At 41.5% G+C, this 6,123-nt stretch overlaps 1 long non-coding RNA gene across 1 annotated transcript; it reads left to right on the top strand.

Annotated features, from left to right (window-relative positions):
- The first annotated feature begins 4,493 nt into the window (after window positions 1-4,493).
- On the top strand, window positions 4,494-5,011 carry LOC134970288 (uncharacterized). Its single transcript, XR_010189944.1, has 2 exons — window positions 4,494-4,617; window positions 4,727-5,011. It is a non-coding gene; the product is annotated as an uncharacterized LOC134970288 (long non-coding RNA).
- Window positions 5,012-6,123: the final 1,112 nt, after the last annotated feature.

Raw genomic sequence — 6,123 nt, forward strand, 5'->3', positions numbered from 1 at the left:
ACCAGTGCCTGACCACCAGTATAGTAGTATATTGTTGTATGTATTGTATACTATCTCTTTATCAACCAGTCTATATTAGCAGCAGACACAGTACAGTGCGGTAGTTCACGGCTGTGGCTACCTCTGTGTCGGCAGTCGGAACTCGGCAGGCAGTCCGTCCATCCATAATTGTATTACAATATATACCACCTAACCGTGGTATTTTTTTTTCTTTCTTTATACCGTCGTCATAGTGTCATACTAGTTGTTACGAGTATACTACTATCTCTTTATCAACCAGTGTACAGTGCGGTAGTTCACGGCTGTGGCTACCTCTGTGTCGGCAGTCGGCAGGCAGTCCGTCCATCCATAATTGTATTATTATTATAATATATACCACCTAACCGTGGTTTTTTTTTCATTCTTTATACCGTCATAGTGTCATACTAGTTGTTACGAGTATACTACTATCTCTTTATCAACCAGTGTACAGTGCGGTAGTTCACGGCTGTGGCTACCTCTGTGTCGGCAGTCGGCAGGCAGTCCGTCCATCCATAATTGTATTATTATTATAATATATACCACCTAACCGTGGTTTTTTTTTCATTCTTTATACCGTCGTCATAGTGTCATACTAGTTGTTACGAGTATACTACTATCTCTTTATCAACCAGTGTACAGTGCGGTAGTTCACGGCTGTGGCTACCTCTGTGTCGGCAGTCGGCAGGCAGTCCGTCCATCCATAATTGTATTATTATTATAATATATACCACCTAACCGTGGTTTTTTTTTCATTCTTTATACCGTCGTCATAGTGTCATACTAGTTGTTACGAGTATACTACTATCTCTTTATCAACCAGTGTACAGTGCGGTAGTTCACGGCTGTGGCTACCTCTGTGTCGGCACTCGGCAGGCAGTCCGTCCATCCATAATTGTATTATTATTATAATATATACCACCTAACTGTGGTATTTTTTTTTCTTTCTTTATACCGTCGTCATAGTGTCATACTAGTTGTTACGAGTATACTACTATCTCTTTATCAACCAGTGTACAGTGCGGTAGTTCACGGCTGTGGCTACCTCTGTGTCGGCAGTCGGCAGGCAGTCCGTCCATCCATAATTGTATTATTATTATAATATATACCACCTAACTGTGGTATTTTTTTTTCTTTCTTTATACCGTCGTCATAGTGTCATACTAGTTGTTACGAGTATACTACTATCTCTTTATCAACCAGTGTACAGTGCGGTAGTTCACGGCTGTGGCTACCTCTGTGTCGGCAGTCGGCAGGCAGTCCGTCCATCCATAATTGTATTATTATTATAATATATACCACCTAACCGTGGTTTTTTTTTTCATTCTTTATACCGTCGTCATAGTGTCATACTAGTTGTTACGAGTATACTACTATCTCTTTATCAACCAGTGTACAGTGCGGTAGTTCACGGCTGTGGCTACCTCTGTGTCGGCAGTCGGCAGGCAGTCCGTCCATCCATAATTGTATTATTATTATAATATATACCACCTAACTGTGGTATTTTTTTTTCTTTCTTTATACCGTCGTCATAGTGTCATACTAGTTGTTACGAGTATACTACTATCTCTTTATCAACCAGTGTACAGTGCGGTAGTTCACGGCTGTGGCTACCTCTGTGTCGGCAGTCGGCAGGCAGTCCGTCCATCCATAATTGTATTATTATTATAATATATACCACCTAACCGTGGTATTTTTTTTTCTTTCTTTATACCGTCGTCATAGTGTCATACTAGTTGTTACGAGTATACTACTATCTCTTTATCAACCAGTGTACAGTGCGGTAGTTCACGGCTGTGGCTACCTCTGTGTCGGCACTCGGCAGGCAGTCCGTCCATCCATAATTGTATTATTATTATAATATATACCACCTAACCGTGGTTTTTTTTTCATTCTTTATACCGTCGTCATAGTGTCATACTAGTTGTTACGAGTATACTACTATCTCTTTATCAACCAGTGTACAGTGCGGTAGTTCACGGCTGTGGCTACCTCTGTGTCGGCAGTCGGCAGGCAGTCCGTCCATCCATAATTGTATTATTATTATAATATATACCACCTAACTGTGGTATTTTTTTTTCTTTCTTTATACCGTCGTCATAGTGTCATACTAGTTGTTACGAGTATACTACTATCTCTTTATCAACCAGTGTACAGTGCGGTAGTTCACAGCTGTGGCTACCTCTGTGGGGTATATTTACTAAGCTCCCGATTTTGACCGAGATGCCGTTTTTTCTTCAAAGTGTCATCTCGGTCAATCTCGGTCATTTACTAAACACTAATCACGGCAGTGATGAGGTCATTCGTATTTTTTGTGAAGTTCATGTAAAAAATTACGAATGAATACACCATCGGTCAAATTACGCCTGTTTAGAGACGAATCTCGGTCATTTACTAACCATTCGTAATTGTATTTGCTGCCGTGAAAATGCTATTGCGGCCGCATAAAATTACGAGTCGCATTTTTTTGCTAAAAAAAAACGCGCCAGCCTTTGAAAATCGCGTTTACATGTGAACTTAATTATCCATTACTCCCATCTGATTTTTTGGGCCTATAAAAGTGTTTCAGGCACATTCTGAACTACTCTCACTCTGAAATGGCTGCTGTGGTGTGTGGCAATGTTTTTTTGTTGGCTGTGGGATACGTTAGACTGCTCCATGAGGCTTCCAGGAATCAGGACCAGGTAAGTGAACATGGCCAACAGGTTGTCCAGGTACCGCGGAGGCTGCGCCAGCCTCGTTTATTTAGAGGGCATTTAAACTTAAATGCATTGTCCGATGATAGGGTCATACAGATGTTCCGCCTAAATAGAAACAACATTTTCCACCTGTATGACCTTGTCAAACTGGGCATAGACCCTGAGACAGCACGCTCTCGCTCTGTCTCAGGCCTACACAAACTCCTGGCTGTGTTACACTTTATGGCTACTGGGAGCTTCCAGGCTGTGGCAGGCGACGTCATTGGGATCTCACAGCCCACCTTTTCAAGATATTTGATGCAGGTGAGTCTAAAAATACCTATGCGGTTCTGGCTAAGTGTTGCTTGTGTAAGTTGAAACACCACAGTATTGTAGAGAATACCTAACATGACACTCACCTTAGCTTCTTTAATGTCCACTCAGGTTTTGGATGTGTTGGAGCCACACATTAAAGCCTCAATCTGCTTCCCTACTGAGGAGTCGGAGTGGAGTGCTGTCAGGGTAGCTTTCTATGAGCTTGCAGGCATGCCCAATGTGCTTGGGGCCATAGATTGCACACACGTTCAGCTGAGATCACCTAAGGGCCGCCAGTATATCTATACTAATAGGCATCTTGATCAATCAACTAATGTCCAGGTGGTCTGTGATGCAAAATTAAAAATTATGAGTGTTGTTGCAGGTTACCCTGGTGCCTGCCATGACTCCTTCATCCTCAGTCAGTCATCGCTCTTCGAAAAATTTGAGGAGGGACAAATGCCTGATGGCTGGCTGTTGGGTATGTTGAAAATGTTATGTGTGTATGTCTTTTAACCACAGGCAAGATTTTGGAGGAGGTGTTTGAATAATCTAACATATGTCCTAATGTTGACTATATCTGTTTTTCAGGTGATGGGGGTTACGGCTGCTACTCTTGGCTCCTTACTCCATTGTCCCAACCTGATTCTCCTGCTGAACACAGTTATAATCATGCACATAAGGCTACGCGGAATGTGATAGAAAGATGTTTTGGGTTGCTGAAGTCACGTTTTCGGTGTCTTGATAAATCTGCTGGCCTTTTGTTGTATAGTCCCTCAAAGGTGACTAGGATTGTGTTCTGCTGCTGTTTTCTCCATAATCTGTGTTTAAGTCAAGATCTTGCACATGGTGAGGGAGAAATCAGTCAGCAAGCAGAGGAGTTAGAACCATCTGGTGACAGTGTGAGTACAAATGTAGGGAGGCAGGTACGGCAACAAGTGATCCTGCGTTATTTTTCTGGTAAGTTTTATTAGGCTGTAATTATCCTTCACTAAACACTTTGCTCTACTTTCTAGTGTGTGTTTTGTTACTTACTGTTTGTTGTTTATAGTGGTGTGTCCATTGTGCTTAGTTGATGCTCAAAAAACATTTACAGTCATTACCCTTGAAAAACATAACTCCATACATACACACCAGCTTCATACATTTTGGAGACGGACACAGGAATGTGTTTTGTATTCTAATTATTTTTTTTTGGGGTTCAAAAAGTTTACATTTATTTTTTTCTCGTGTGTGTGCTTAATGTATCCTCAATTCATATATTTTCAGACAACTAGGTTGTCTAGACCATCCACTAAGACCTTATTTTATTTAAGTAAAGCACCTTGAGCAATTGAAGACGTAACATAACATTGATTGTTGGGTAAAACATGTAAACTCCAAACAAACTAACATCATCCAAAGTCGACTGTGTATATTCTTGCTTATGTGTTTTGTTTCAAAATTTAATCACCAGATAACTGAGGTGATCTGGGCTCATCACTCAGCGAACTCGCCTGTAGTGCCAGTGGTGGCTTGGGTGACACTGCCGATAGCCTTCGCCTGGGTGGGGATGATGGAGGTGCTGAATCAGAGCCAAGACGCCGGCTCTTAGTTGGCCTCCTGGGTAAGTGGGCCGAGACCTGTGATGGCCGCCTTACACGAGGTCGGCTTCCAGAAGCAGAACCTAGGTGCCAAATTTGTAAATAATATTTTGTACTTCTATGTGTTTACAGAATATGTGACTACAGTGAAGACTTACCTGCAATACCGGCATCATCATGACTGGTGTGAGGCCTGTCTGGCCGGCTGGTCTGTGTGACTGTGTAAAAAGTCACACCAACATTATTACCCTGTTTTTTTTTAAAGTACCCAGTGAAAACCATTAATGTACTGTAAGCATATATTTTGTTTGGTTGCCACAACAAAATTAAGCTTAAGAGCTTCTAGATTTGTGATTTAGAGTTGAATATCAAAATGTACTTCATGTGGCACACAATAAATTTATAAGCTGAACAATTTGTGACTCACATATTGCAGAGATTCAGTCCTTTCCAGTTTAAAAATAGTGTAACGTTTTAAATTTTGGGAAGCTTTTTTTGTTTAAATTTTAAAAAAAGCTGTTTGTTTTTTACAAACAAACACACATGTTCCAGCATTAACGGCAATATTATTTTTTATTGTTTATTTTTTTTGAAGAAAAAAAACACTGCACATGTTTATTTCAAACAAATACTGCAAGGAGAAAAATCAAACCAAAAAAAGTGTCCCGACCACGAACTGAAAGGGGAACCATGTTTGCCCATGGGTCACCTTTACCCGAATGCCAGAACCCCACTTTGAGTTATGCCTAAGTGGGTTTCTTCAGCCAATCAGGTAGTGCCACGTTGTAGCACTCTCCTGATCAGCTGTGTGCTCCTGTCCTCACTGACAGGCAGCACACGGCACTGTTACAATGTTGCGCCTATGCGCTACCTTGTAACCAATGATGGTAACTTTCTTCCCTGCGGTGGACCTAAAGTGACGTCACCGCAGAGCAGAAAGTTCACCGCATTGGTTAAAATGTAGCGCATATGCGCTACATTGTAACAGTGCCGTGTGCTGCCTGTCAGTGAGGACAGGAGCACACAGCTGATCAGGAGAGTGCTACAACGTGGCACTCCATGATCCCTTAACATGTGTTGGCAATTGTTCATTACTCACACCTGACGTTTGGTACTTTTAAAAGGGGAGCCAACACATTTCTACACACTCTAAATCTGAAATGGCTGCTACTGTGTGTGGGTCTGCTGTATTGTTTGCTGTAGGATACTTGTCACTGCTTCCTGATGCTACAATAAAACCAAGGCAGGAAAAACAACTGGGTCTGCAGGTTGTATATGTTCCGAGTAGGCTGGCCATGCTTTTTAGTTTATATTGTCCAATGTAACTGCAAAAAACTTGATGTTGACCATGTTATACAGATGGTCACACTAAATGTTCTAAGTGTTTTTCCACGGTATGATTTTGGCAAACGGACCCTACACCCTGACACAGCACACTCTCGCCCTGTCACAATATTCATCTTGGACTATACATTACTGATTTTTGTGTTTGTGTGTTGCAAATTAACCAATACACATATTTTGATTAG

This window comes from Pseudophryne corroboree, chromosome 1 (genome assembly GCF_028390025.1).
Source record: "Pseudophryne corroboree isolate aPseCor3 chromosome 1, aPseCor3.hap2, whole genome shotgun sequence".
NCBI lineage: Eukaryota > Metazoa > Chordata > Amphibia > Anura > Myobatrachidae > Pseudophryne > Pseudophryne corroboree.